At 49.8% G+C, this 15,082-nt stretch overlaps 1 protein-coding gene across 1 annotated transcript in view; it reads right to left on the bottom strand.

Annotated features, from left to right (window-relative positions):
* LOC138294055 (zinc finger protein 850-like) overlaps positions 1 to 15,082 on the bottom strand; it is a 214,239-nt gene that overhangs the window by 132,533 nt on the left and 66,624 nt on the right. The window contains exon 2 of the mRNA XM_069233302.1: positions 2,442 to 2,509. The gene's annotated coding sequence lies outside the window, so the exon portion shown is untranslated. The remainder of the gene's footprint in view (positions 1 to 2,441; positions 2,510 to 15,082) is intronic.

Below are 15,082 nucleotides of genomic sequence, written 5' to 3'. Positions count from 1 at the left end.
GTTGGGTGCCTCATTCTGCCCCAGTACTTCCCACACGTCACTGCTTGCCCATGCTAACCTCATGTTGCTGTCCACAGATCCCCTCCTCCCACAACCCTGCTTTTTCCATTGTTAGCTTTCCTTCCTCTGAACCATCTCCAACCTCCCCTGCTTATCTTTGTTTTATCATGACACTGGAAAGTACTCTCTTTTAAAGTGCCATCAGCTGTATGAGGGTACAGCTTGCTAAATTGGCAGGCACACTCTTTTAAAACACCTTCAGCTCTATGGGGGTATAAACATCCTTCACAGCCCTATTCTGAGCCCCCGTCTGTTGAAGTGTCATTGGCATCGATTACCAGTGTTTTACACTACACTGCCCACATCTCATTTTAATTTGCCCTAAAAAATGTTTACAGGAAGAGCAATCTGCTACAGAGAACTGATGGGACAGGATGAGGTGTAAACACCAGAGCTACTGACTATTACATTAAGAGAAGTCCTGCTTTCCAAAAGACTCATTTTCTGTTTGCCACTTTTGGTGTCTCGGGCGGGGTACATCTTTATTACCAAGGCATTACACATTGCAGAGAATCACAAATTCTATGTAATACAACACTCAGTTTTACCACCATGTCACAAGCAGAGGTTTTTAACACAATGTGTGATTATGCACATACGTGTGTGTGGCATGTGATGCAAAAAGTCAGTGTGCAGTGTCATAATATTCGGGGCATGCAGTTGGACTGTGGAAGAGCATACAGTTCCAAGATTGAAACAGCAAGCCTTCCCCCTACTCACTGGTTTTTCACTTCTCTGGTTGTTTACAGTGCACAATGATCTAAAATAAAACAAACATACACAGCCACATGGGTAGCCTCTGGCAGCCTCTCCTTGGCAGCACTGCAACTCCCTCCACAGCAGCTCCACACTCCCTTGGCAGCCTCTCTTCAGCAGCACTGCATTTCCCTCCCCAGCAGCTCCGCACACCCTTGGCAGCCTCTCCTCGGCAGACACCCTTGGCAGCCTCTCCTCGGCAGCACTGCATCTCCCTCCCCAGCAGCTCCACACACCCTTGGCAGCCTCTCCTCGGCAGCACTGCATCTCCCTTCACAGCAGCTCCACAAACCTTTGGCAGCCTCTCCTTCGCGGCACTGCATCTGCCTCTCCAGCAGCTCTGCATACCCTTCGCAGCCTCTCCTCGGCAGCACTGCATCTCCCTCCCCAGCAGCTCCACACCCTTGGCAGCCTCTCTTCGGCAGCACTGCATCTCCCTCCCCAGCAGCTCCGCACACCCTTGACAGCCTCTCCTCAGCAGCACTGCATTTCCCTCCCCAGCAGCTCCACACACCCTTGACAGCCTCTCCTCAGCAGCACTGCATCTCCCTCCCCAGCAGCTCCACACACCCTTGGCAGCCTCTCCTCGGCAGCAGTGCATCTCCCTCCCCAGCAGCTCAGCACACCCTTGGCAGCCTCTCCTCGGCAGCAGTGCATCTCCCTCCCCAGCAGCTCAGCACACCCTTGGCAGCCTCTCCTCGGCAGCAGTGCATCTCCCTCCCCAGCAGCCCCGCACACCCTTGACAGCCTCTCCTCGGCAGCAGTGCATCTCCCTCCCCAGCAGCCCCGCACACCCTTGACAGCCTCTCCTCGGCAGCACTGCATCTCCCTTCACAGCAGCTCCGCACACCCTGGCAGCCTCTCCTCGGCAGCACTGCATCTCCCTCCCCAGCAGCCCCGCACACCCTTGGCAGCCTCTCCTCGGCAGCACTGCATCTCCCTCCCCAGCAGCTCCACACACCCTTGGCAGCCTCTCCTCGGCAGCACTGCATCTCCCTCCCCAGCAGCTCCACACACCCTTGACAGCCTCTCCTCTGCAGCACTGCTGTCCCCAGAGTGCCGCACACAGACACCTTGCTCCCACCCCTGGTGATATGTCTCCCACTATCGGTTTGTGTTTGTTCAGTGAGTAATGTTCTGTCACAGTCCCAGGGAATATCACCACCACCGGGGATTATTTATAAACAAGACGGCTCCTGCCCTTCCTCTCCCACTCCATCACTTCTCCACATTCAACCCCTCTCCTTCGTCTTCCTCTACTCCGTCTCCTTCCGTCTCCTCCCATGCTTTCCTCCTCTCATCATCTCTCTGTTTACTTTCCTACCTCCCTCTCTTTCATCCCTTTTCTCCATGCTCCCTTTCCAATCTTCTCCTCCCACTTCCTATGTTTATTTCTTCTTCCCATTTTCTAATTCGTGTTTGACTTCATTCTAACCTTTCCCCATTGATTCAACGTGGCTTAAAGTAAAAAAGAGCTTAGACACTTTAAGCCACGTGGCACAGCGACTCGCACTCCTGTGCAACGTGTAAAGAGACGTGTGTTTTTATTATCACAGGCTGTATAGCTATTTAATTCTGGAGAAGAGAGAGCAGAGAGGATGAAACAGAGTTGTAGGAAAACTTACCTGAGGTTGATTATTTGATTTGTTCTTCCGAGGGTGGCAGCCGCACTGCCTGGCCCGTCCCCCAATACCTTGAAAGGAAGTAAAGAGAAGCTTCAACCAGGAGCTTATTTGCTTCAAACATGAATCACACTACATTCCTTCTTCCAAGGAACCGTCCTAAATTCATAAAACAAAAGGAACTCTTGTTTTCTGTACATCCATAGGATGAACAAGGTATGAGTGGACATACAGGACATCCACAGGATGAACGAGGTCTAAGTGAACATACAGCGCACTCACAGGCAGAATAGGGTCTGAGTGAACATACAGCGCACTGACAGGTTCAACAAGGGCTGAGTGAACATACACGCACTGACAGGTTCAACAAGGGCTGAGTGAACATACACGCACTCACAGGTTCAACAAGGGCTGAGTGAACATACAGCGCACCCACAGGCTCAGAGAGCAGACCCTATCAGCACAGGCCACTTCTTTATAAACCCCATCTTCCCATTTACAGCCTATGAAACCGCATTTTAAAGCCCTTGTGGATAAGTCTAGTCACCACCATAAGTCAGTCAACAACTCTTAGATTTAAGGAAGCCATGCGCTCTGAGCAACAGCAATTCAACTTCAGGCAGGTGCAGTGTGCGAATAAATGCTGAGAAACAGCAGCAACAAGGCATTCATGCAAATCCAATCTCTGTTCTTTAGGCGAACCAGGAGTGGAAGGGAGGCAACCGACCCCAAAGGCACTGAAGAGGGGTGGAGGCAGCAGGGGACACGTCACCTACAACATGTCACTCAAATGGCTGGTGGTTGATGTTGGAGTCAGCAAGACGGATGAAGAACATTCAAGATGGCAGAACCCACAGAGACTCCATTGTGATGGGAACCAGGTGACCCGTGACCAAGTGAAAAGGACGCAGATTGGATCACGATGTACAATTAGTGACCATTGCCCCAGAAGGGCAAGGAGTGAAGCAGTGCCTTGTGTGATGGGCGGTCACTCATTCCACAGCTGGCCATAGTGTATGGAGGGCAGCACAGCTTCCCAGCACAGGGCCGGGCAGGTATATGAGTGGCCAGGGAAGGTGTTTAAGGGCACGCCAGTCACACCAATGTGGATGAATGTATGTATGTATGTACATTGGATTACTATAGCACAAACCCAGCCTAAAGGCAACAGAGCTCTGTACATGGTGAAAGACAAGCGTTTAGTTAAGGAATGATAGGAGAGGTGGCTGGTTTGCGAACAGTTAATGCACTTGTGACGTTCGTTTTTTTAAAGAGGTGCCTCTTCAACTCTTTCATAAACTGGAGCAGCTTTTGGGCAGTCCTCATGGATACGGAGATGTTGTTCAAATGTGGATTGCTCACCTCTCTTCTACTTAAGCCTCTGATGAGAGAGCATGGGTATTGATGCTAAAATCCAGGTAGAAGGAGCTGCAATAGTCCAATCTGAACATGATCAAAGCTAGTGTGACCTACTTTTTCACCGGCAAGGAGATGAAGGGAAAGATTCCCTTTAAATTCCTTACAACCCAGAAGCAGGTCACCACTGTGCAGCTGGCCTGTCCATTCAGAGAATGTTCAGTGTCTAAGATTACCCCATGGTTTTTGGCCTTCTCATCTGGGACCAGAAGAGTAACTAAGGTGTCCGGCCTCCAGTTACCCTTCCAGATACAGGTTTGCATCCCAAAGAGCAACACCTCAGTTTTCTCACCATTAAGTTTCAGGAAATTGCTTTCCGTCCAGGCTGCAGCCACCGATATACACTGGGAGATATTATCTGTAGTAGTAGAAGAGTTCCTTGGGATTGTCACAATGATCTGGGTGTCATCTGTGTAAGATATCGCCCACATCCCATAGGCCCAAATGATGGCAACAAGAAGAGGCACGGACAGGTTAAGAAGCGTAAGGTTCAAAGACGAGCCCTGCAGTGCTCCACATGGCACGGAGAAAACATTCAACTGGAATTGGTTGAACAGTACCCTCTGAGAGCTACCATTGATGCAGGAGGACAACAAAGCCCTCCTGTTCTGAGATGCCCATATCTATGAGGAGTTCAATCAGCAGCAAGGAGGAGATGGTGTCAAAGGTCACGGACAGGTCTAAAAGAACCAGGATCGCGCCTTGCCCCTCGCCCGTTAGCCGCTTAATATACTCCGTGGCTCGAGACCAGTGCAGTTGCGGTTCAATGATGTTCACGGAAAACTGAACTGTGATTTCTCCAGTCGACCCTGTTCTTCCGCAAATTCCATCAAGTGGCCATTCAGGTGTTTCTCAAAAATCTTGGCTAGTACTGGAAGTAGCTAGGCCGGATGGTAGTTTTTAAGATCCTTGTTGTCCGGATTGGGGTTATTTAGGCGAGGTCTGATCACAGCCTCCTTCCATTGGCATAGAAAACAACCAGAGAGAATATCTTTATTCATCAAGACCGACAGAGGACGTGCCTGGTCCTCCTAGGTCTTGGTGTGTGCACACACCACCTCTAGACATAACAGCTAATCCGGGCTTTACCACTTTTCCTAAGTATACTGGAAATAAACACCAAATGTTAAGTCTTGGCAGGGCCACTATGCATGTCATTATCCTGGGAAAGGTAGTACCTCGGCCTTTCCATGACAATCTCTACCACCCCACGTGTGGTTTACACCAGGAAGCTGTGGAACTGGAGACTTTTGGGGGCATTGCGACTCTGGTGGTCCAACCGGAGCCGCCGTGGTCAGATCGCTGACAATACCAGATTGCTGCCAGCCGATAGCCTGACAGTCATAATCCACCAGGGCAGCGCTCTGGATTACAAGTTCCCATTCCGCCAACCTTTTCATGGCGGTTAGACCGCCATGGAAAGGCTGGCCGAATTGGGGTGTCTGGGGCCCCACTGGACAGACCCATCATGCTTTTCGCCACCTGAATTACAGTCAGTGAAAAGCATGACGGGTGCTGTCACACCGGACGCAGCACCACATTGCCGCCGGCTCAATTATGACCGGTGGCAATGTAAGATCCTGTTTCCCACTGGGCCACGCTGTTTCCGAGCAGGAATCTTGTAAAAGGGGCCGGCGGGCAGAAGACCTGCGTGGCGGTCTTCCGGGGGAAAGAGTTTGGTGGGCGGCCACTGCTACCCACCTAACTCGTAATGAGAAGCTATGTGTTTAACCCTGACCTACCAATTTGCCCAATAGTGTATTTAGGTAATCACTAATTAAAAGTACATCTCTATCCCTATGTATGCCCAAAATTGGGAGCATTTAAAATCACAAAGACCCTGTCTGTACTGCAGAGGAAAATGGACTATGAAAATAAACCAGGCCAAACCAGTTTCTAAACCCAGACAGTGAATTAGCATTCCCTGTCTGAAACAGCACAGAAAAGTGGATCCCACAAATATTGACTTTGTTCTGCTTCAAGCTGCTTTATTGCCTGTTGTGTTCCAACATTAGTACAGCTGACAACTAGACCCACGTAAGTGAGAGCACATTCCCTGGTTGCTGCAAGCTGTGCTGGAAGAAACTGTGGCTCTGCCAGTGATCTGCCAGCTACCTCCCTTTGAGAGGGGCGGGGAGAGCCTTGTCCGGCAGAAGTCTGCCTGCCCATTCAGAAGGACCAGCTGCAGAGTCCGTTGTGAGGAGGCCCAGGAGAAACAGATTAAATATGGGAAGGTGCTGAGAAGACCTGTGAAGTGTCCATGATCCCCCAGTCTACCTCTCTGACTGCCAAGCAACTCTGAGTAGAGATTGTTCCCGATTTGCCAGTGCCAACTTTAAAATAAAAAATGCCTTATTCGGAGAACATTGTGGAGAAAGATGACAACCACTGCCGACTCAACCTTGTTGCACTTTTGCTGTAACACTAGCTCCATGGACCCAAGAAAAAATTCCTTTCCCTGTGACTACTGGAAGTGTCTTTGTGGAGACGCTGTGCTACCATCTAGCTGACCATGGAGAGAAGAAGGAAGAGTCATCTCAACAGGTGTCTGTGGACACAACAGCTTACCGCAAGCCCATTTCATCGACAAATCAGTGCTTGGTAACTTCGAGTGCGCCCCACATCTGGTAATTCCATACACCTGAGACTGACTGTGAACGTTTGATAAACAGAGAGGGATGATTTATTGAACACTGCATAGGAGATGAATAGTCGTTTGCGATGTACAGACCTATGGATCACAGATTCCTCGGAAGCAAACTTGCACCTGAGCTTTAACCATCATTACTTCTGTGTTTTCACTGAATAAACAACCCTGTGGTGCACCCCGTAGAGATGCTTACTCTGAGGGAACCGTATTTAGTTTTGTCTCATTGTCTAAAAAGACGCACATTGGGCTGCACATCACATTATTGTAGCCATTGTGTGACGGTAAAGATCTGAGTCTCTGCTTAGGCGCCGTCGACAGCTCTACCCTGAGAGTCAAGTGCAGAAGGGGTTGCTCTTGTCCCAGTTTGCAGAGACACAGTAGAACTAATCACAGGACACTGGTGGCAAACGACCTCACCCACCAATGTTGGGATCCAATATCATGTCTGCCTGTGACCTACCTTAATGGGGTGTGACAGCCCTCTTACCCTTCAATGATACAGCTAGGATTGTTGTTCATTTTCTGCAGTTAATCACATCCTGACCACCACCATGAGGTTCTAACTTCTTAACATCGGACACATCCAGCCTCAGCGCTAGCGAAGAACATTGTGTTATTGTAAGAGGCTTCCAGTCAGCTTCCTGAAGGAGCCTTTTTTTCTTTCTAGAAGAAGGCACCAGTTCTGCCTCTAGAGTACTGTGAATCCTGCCACCCAGCCCATCACTCATGCATCACATCCCACAGACACCAAGAAAGAAGTCTCTCTGGGGACTCCAAGCCCACTACACATTACTCATCCTTACAAGGCCTAAGACTACTCACGACATGACCCCGTGTTATGTACCTGCCCTGATGGCACTGTGTCTCCTGTCTGAAAAGATAATCTCCGTTTATGAGTTGTACCCGGCACTGTGTGTTTTCATTCAGACGATTAGGGCCAGATGTACCAAAAATCCAATTTGCAATTTGCGAGTCCCTGCGACTCGCAAATTGCAAGTCACTGTCTCAGACACCTTCTGCAACTCGCAATGGGGTCGCAAAGACCCACCTCATTAATATTAATGAGGTGGGTCGCAGTTTGCGACCCCATTGCGAGTAGGGGCACTCACGGGGATGGTGGCCTGCTGGAGTCAGCAGACCACCATGTCCGTGACTGCTTTTTAATAAAGCAGTTTTTTTTTTTTCTAAGTGCAGCCCATTTTCCTTAAAGGAAAACGAGCTGCACTTTGAAAAAAAAAACGAAACCTTTAGTTTTGGATTTTTTCAGGGCAGGTAGTGGTCCATTGGACCACTGCCTGCTCTGAAAAAATATTTATTTGTCCAGTCACAAAGGGGAAGGGGTCCCATGGGGACCCCTTCCCGTTTGCGACTGGGTTGCCATCCACTTCAAGTGGATGGTAACTGCGATTCCAAGAGGTCGCAAATGGAATTGAATTGCATTGCGAGTCGCAAATAGGAAGGGAACACCTCTTCCTATTTGCGAGTCGGAAATGCATTTTGCGAGTTGGATCCGATTTGCAAAATGCATTTCTGAATACCGGTGAGGCTTTTGCACCTTGCAAACGGCGTTTTTCGCCATTTGCGACTCGCAAACGCTTTGGTACATCTGGCCCTTAGTCCTATACTTTGGAAAAATCTCCAGACCCAGATAGGAGCTACCCAGTGATTTACCAAAGTTAAGTTAGTACTGAAATGTCACTTGACTGAACTCTGGAGTTCTCTAGCCTGACCATCTCAACTCTCTGGTCATCTCCAGGCCTGGCCACAGTGGCTATGAACTGCAAACCTGGCTGTTTATAAAGATGTGCTTTCTTCTTGGTTTTAGTGTTTAAAAGAGGTCAGACAAGTATGGTGTGCCTCTCCTGGAGTAGAGGGGCTCAGAGTCCATTGCTGACATAAGGAACGGTTGACAGGGGGCGTCTCAGCCAGTGCCCCTGGATATCTGAGTGGCGTACGTGTTTGGGCCATTACGTAAACTCCGGACTCAGGCTGTGTATGCAGCAGCTTCAGAAATGATTTCAAACTCCCTGAGATACCAAGGCGCCTAAGGGTCTCCATCAAAAAAGGCTATTCCAGGGCAAGTCCAGGCTGAGAACCCAAAGAAGCAGCACTGGTATATCTTGTCAGAACAGCCCCATAAGGTGCACAGTAACCAAGCCTGACCACTACAATGGGGCTTTGGGGGGTCCCCCTCCCCCCAAGAAAAAATTGGGAAAACGGTGCATTTTAGAACACACAGTAAATGATGGCCTTACAGTGCACCAGGAGAGGGCAATCTTCATTGGGGCTCTTCAATGATTCCCTCTTCATCACCCTCTAACAGAGCCTCTCATCTCTCCCACATGTATCTCATTTGTTTTATAGCGCCTCTCTTACCAGCGTAGGGTGTTGAAGCACTTTACATCACACACATATACAGAGACAATCAATCACATATGTATAAATCAGTGTATAGCTCGGTCTGAGGAAACAAACTCAGGATTCAGAACTTAACACAGTGGTTAGGGTTGACTTTACTAATCATTTATTTCTACACAAACAAAACCGTTTTTGCAAAATTAGGACAATCAAAGACTGGGGAAAAAACATAACGTTCTGACCTGTATGGTGCAGTTTGCACGCAGCTCTGTGATGGGCGATCATAGCTCACTCTGCTAGATTATGATTGTAACTTATGAGCTGCACAGTGACAAAAGGATCTCTGTGACACACGCAGTAACCCACTGAGCTATGCACATAAAATACTGATCTGTGGTCTGCATAGTGCACGTTCTTTGCAGCAGGCATATTAACCCTCTGCGCTACCTTACACGAGTCAAAACTGCCACTAGACAAATCTCTGATCTCTCTCCAGCAGGTACATTAATTGCCAGAGTTATCTTGGCACTTTTATTGTTGCCTGAAAACTGTTGGATATACAAGGAACTCTGCTGTACTTTTAAAACTGCTGCACTGCTACAAAACCGGCCCACAGTAACACAAGCGGACCCCCACTCTTACAGCCTCCCAGGGAAACGCCTGATGCCCGACACGGCCAGTCCAGCTTTGTTCCAGGAAGTCAAGCGCCTTTATTGGCATCAGCCGCCCTCATGTCTGGGTTTATCTGCGGCAGGGCTGTGCATACTGTGTGTACATGAATTGCTGTGGATCTATAGGGGACAGGAAGAACAGCCGAGTCGCATCACCGCAGACATAAATGTATTATCACAGCTAAGCAGTGACAGAGGGTGATAAGAGGTACACTTAGCCGGGTCTTTCCCCGGCTTGGGGAGCACTGATATGACTGCATCACGTATAGATGGCACCAACACACCGCCCTTTAATACCTCGTCACAGACCTCCTGCAGCTGTGGGGCCGGTATATGTTTGTAATCTTTGTAAAACTAGACAGTCAGACGTTGTATCTGGTGCCTTTACTCCTGCTAGGGCGTCTATGGCTGCAAAAATCTCTTCCCAAGAGATCGAAGGCTTATGATGTGATGTGATATGAGGGCAACCTTATATAGCGCTGCACAACTACTTTGGGAAAGGAGTATCATGGCACTAGTTTGACAACATAAGTAGCAAAATCACAGCCCTCTGAACAGTAGTGTGGAGACCTAGATGCCATTTAACAGAAAGGTTTTGAGTTGTTTCCTGAAAGAACTCCAGATTTCTTGGGCGCACAGGGCCGGTGGGAGGACACTCCAGGTATCTGCTGTCACAGGCAGAGAGCAGCCACCTCTTCTGGTTTTCAGGAACTTATAGATAAACTTGGTGGGACCTCCCAGGTCGTCCGGCTGATACCAGGCAAAAAGCAAGGACAGAAAAGAATGCTGCCCCGACTGTAGAGCGGTTATAACATAATAAAGTGCTTTAAATTGACATATTTTCAAGACAGGAAGCTTGTTGGAGATCGAGGTTGATTTCTTTAAACCCAAAACCAGCCTGGCTGCTGTTTTCTGTAGCAGCTGTGACCTATGTAGGGGATATTTAGATATGCCTATGTGTGAGGAGATGCAGGGATCCATTCTTGATAGGATCAGAGTTAGAGCCAGGGATGAGCCGAAATATTTTCGTGATAACTTTCAGCAGTCGGGAGCCTGTAGAGAAGGTGATTTTAATGTGTCCCTTTCAAGACAGACGGGAGTCCTCCAACTCCCAGGTTGCTGGCCTGATGGGATGGTTTGCCAGATCTCCCAGCGACACCGGCCACCACTATTGTACCCCTGAGACTCTGGTCCCACATACCACTACGTTGTTTTTTTCACTGTTGAGCTCCATGGAGTTTGGGCTTCTCCAGTTAGCGCCTTCCTAGAGGCAGCCCCTGGAGTTACTGGTCATCTTACCTTAATATCCACTAAGCTAAGGATTTGTGTATCATCAAGTAGAGCTGATATCGATGACTCGATCAGGCTGGTAAAGAGGGACATGTAAAGATTGAAAAGATTGTGGCTCAGAACCAGCCCATGGGGTGGGGGGTCCTCGGTTGTGATCGTTATAGGGGTTGAGCTGAAGTTAGCTAATGCCACCCCTTGGGCCAGATCTTTCAAAAAGGATAAGAACCGCACTTCCCTTAAGAATCTCTGTAGTAAAGTGGAGCGGGAGATGGTTGTCGGAAAGTACCCTCTTTATTGGCATGGTTACCCCCATGTTCTGCCTGATGTCAGTGTGGTTGACTGTGTTCACTGGGATCCTGCTAACCAGGACCGCAATGATTATGCTCTCCCTCCTCTTAATATGGTTGTTGGTTACTGTTTACACAGCATTTCAACCATAATTGGCATAAGGTGCCCCCTTATAGGTCCCTAGTATATGGTAACTAGGTACCCAGGTCATTGGGGTTCCAGGAGATCCCTATGGGGTGCAGCATATATCTTGCCACCCATAGGGAGGCCATGCAAAGGCTTCTGCAGGACTGCCATTGCAGCCTGCGTGAAAAGGTGCATGCACCCTTTCACTGCCATTTACACTGCACCAGGTCACTTATAAGTCACCTCTATAGCAGGCCCTCCAGCCCTGAAGGCTGGGCGCTGAGTACCTGTGTGTGAGGGCACCCCTGCACTAGCAGAGGTGCCCCCACGACCTCCAGGACCATTTTCCCGGGCAAGCATTAGTTATATGATTACATGCATTCTGGGGCTCCTTAGAGGATCCCCAGTATTGTCATTTCAGCCTTCTGAGATTTTCTAGGCAGCCCCAGCTGCTGCCACCTCACAAACAGGTGCCTGCCCTCCTGTTGCTTGAAAAGCTCAAGCTCAGGAGGGCAGAACAAAGGATTTCCTTTGGGAGAGAGGTTACACCCTCTCCCTTTGGAAATAGGTGTTACAGGCTTGGTACCTCCCCCCCCCCCCCACCCAAGCCACTGGAAATGCTTTGAAGGGCACATTTGGTGCCCTACTTGCATAATCCAGTCTACACTGGTTCAGGGACCCCCAGACCCTGCTCTGGTGTGAAACTGGAAAAAGGAAAGGAAAGTGGCCACTCCCTTGTCCATCACCACCCCAGGGGTGGTGATCAGAGCTCCTCCAGAGGGTCCCTGGGTTTTGCCATCATGGATTCAAGGTTGGCAGGGAACTCTGGGAGCATCTGGGTGGCCAGTGCCAGCAGGACATGTCAGAGCCCAGCCCCTGACATGGGGCTTACCTGTTTAGCTGACCAATCCCCCTTTCAGGACTACTTAGGGTCTCTTATTTGGGTGGTTCCTCAGATTCAGATTGCAAGATTCCAGTAAGAATCCTCTGCATCCTCCACTTCGACTTCTCACTGAAGAAACTGCATCTGGACTCTTCAGGAACTCTACAAGCTGCAACAAAGAAGCAAGACGCCTTGTGCAACATTGTATCTCCGGCTCCTGCCAGCAACTGCCACTGTTTTCCGGTCCGTGCATCCTTTGAGGACAGCCTGTCTTCAGCCTGCATCAGAAGAGCAAAGGAATATCCCTTGGGGTGAAGGAGTCACTCCCCTGCTTCAGAAGGCACCAATGATGACCAGCTGCATGGATCCTGCATCACGGGTGGTGGACTGAAATGGCCCAACGGTCCTCATATCCAACTGTTCAACTTTGGTGGTGGTAAGAGCTTGCCTCTCCACGCAAGAGAGTACCACCGCACACTGCGTGTTTTGCAACTACCAAGGCTTGTTGGCATCCTTCCAACAAGTTCTTCGGGCAACTTGAAGCTCCGGCCCCCAGCACTCTATCATACGATGCACAGCTTCCTGAGTGCTTCTCCGGCGACGTGGGAGCCTTTGTCATAGTGCTGCGTGGTCCTCTTTTGCACCTTCCTTGTCCCTGTGCAGTGGGACTCCTGCATGCCCTGCCTGGTCTTCTGAGGGCTCTCTGAGTTGCTGAGAGCCTCCTCTCACTTCCCCTCCTGGGCAGAGTCCACCTGGTCCTTCCTGGTCCCGGGCAATGCCATTTTCCGCTAACTGTCAGAGTAACTTGGTTCAATTTCCTCAGGAGCAGAAGATAAATCCTCAGTCCCAACCCAGACTACTCGCAATGAAATAGAATCTCCTTTTTGAGCACCCTGGAGGGGGAAAGGGGAATAGGATTTAGAGAGACTGCCTCAGAGATGTTGTTTCTTCTGCCATTCACTTCTTATCTTAACTGGATAACAGCACCTGCAAAATTACAATTACAATTACTAAGGACACACTATTCTAACTACATCATTCATTAACATTTGCTAATAATTAGGTTAGCGTAACAATTATTTCTCACTCCCTTACCCTGAGCTCCCTAAGGATTTTGCCTCTCTCTTTCTATATTTCTGTTGAATGTTGAATAACCCCAGATTTAAAGGAATCCAAACAACAATGCCGCAAAATGGAAAAATGCTGGCGCCATAACCCCACCACCTCCAATCGCATCGCCTTCAAGGAGGCCCTACGCAGAAATCACCAATTGATAAGCACCGCCAAAAGGACCCACTTCAAAAACCGCATCAACACCAACACTCACAACAGCAAAGAACTCTTCGGCATCATCAAAGAGCTATCCACCCCCAGGACCTGCTCCAACGAACCCCCGCCATCACAGGAGCTCTGCAACTCACTCGCATCTCACTTCCGTCGAAAGATAGAAGAAATCCACAACAGCTTCAACTCCCAGTCCCATCAGCGAACTATAAACACCCCCGAGCCCTACGCGCCAAGCAACACCCACCTCCTCCACACCTGGACCCCGGTCAACACAGAAGACACCGCGAACACCATGGCCACCATCCACTCCGGATCACTATCGGACCCCTGCCCACACCACATCTTCAACAAAGCCAACACCATCATCGCCACCCATCTCTGCCACACCATCAACAGTTCCTTCGAATCAGCCACCTTCCCAGAGAGATGGAAGCATGCAGAAATCAACGCCTTGCTAAAGAAACCCAAGGCAGACCCTGACGACCCCAAGAACTACCGACCTATGTCCCTCCTACCCTTCCCAGCCAAGGTGGGAAGGGTAGGAGGGAACAATCAACTATCTCGGTTACTGGAAGACAACAAGGCACTCGACACCTCCAAATACGGATTCCGCAAAAACCACAGCACCGAGACTGCACTCATTGCTGCAACAGACGACATCAGGACCATGCTCGACAAAGGAGAAACAGCAGCACTCATCCTCCTGGACCTCTCCGCAGCACGGTATGCCACCACACTCTCCGCACACGCCTCCACAACGCTGGAATCCGCGACAAAGCCCTGGACTGGATCTCGTCATTTCTCATGGACAGAACCCAAAGAGTCCGCCTCCCGCCGTTCCTATCAGAAGCCTCCGACATCACCTGTGGCGTCCCTCAAGGATCTTCACTCAGCCCCACACTTTTCAACGTGTACATGCCCCCCCCTCGGAAACATCGCACAAACACACCACATCAACATAGTCTCCTAAACTGACGACACTCAGCTCATCATCTCCCTCACGAAAGATCCCACTACCGCAAAGGTCAACCTCCACAACGGACTCCACACCATCGCCAGCTGGATGGAATCAAGCCACCTCAGGTTAAACACAGACAAGACAGAATTAATCATCTTCGGCACCAACCCCTCAGCCTGGAACGACTCCTGGTGGCCCACCTCCCTAGGACCCGCACCCTCACCCACCTCTCACGCACGCAACTTGGGTTCATCCTGGATTCCACACTCAGCATGACTCAGCAGGTCCTCTTCCTGCTACAACACCCTTCGCCTGCTCCGCAGAAATTTCAAATGGATTCCCATCGAAACCAGGAAAACCGCCACCCACGCCTTGGTCAGTAGCCAACTGGATTACGGAAACGCCCTATATGCAGGCATAACAAACAACTCCAAACAAAACTGCAAAGAATCCAGAACGGATCCGCCCGCCACATTCTGGACATACCATGCTGTTACCACATCTCACCCCACCTCAGAGACCTACACTGGCTACCAGTATCAAAGAGGATCACCTTCAAAATCCTCATCCACGCACACAAGGCCCTCCACAACACAGGACCCGCCTACCTCAACGACAGACTCACCTTTCACACACCCACCCGCAACCTTCGCTCCGCCAACCACGCACTTGCCTACGTTCCTCGCATCCGCCGCACGACTGCCGGAGGAAGATCAT

The sequence above is a fragment of the Pleurodeles waltl genome, chromosome 4_2, assembly GCF_031143425.1.
Source record: "Pleurodeles waltl isolate 20211129_DDA chromosome 4_2, aPleWal1.hap1.20221129, whole genome shotgun sequence".
NCBI lineage: Eukaryota > Metazoa > Chordata > Amphibia > Caudata > Salamandridae > Pleurodeles > Pleurodeles waltl.
The sequence above is the reverse complement of the archived record's forward strand: the minus strand, read 5'-3'. Positions and strand labels throughout refer to the sequence as shown.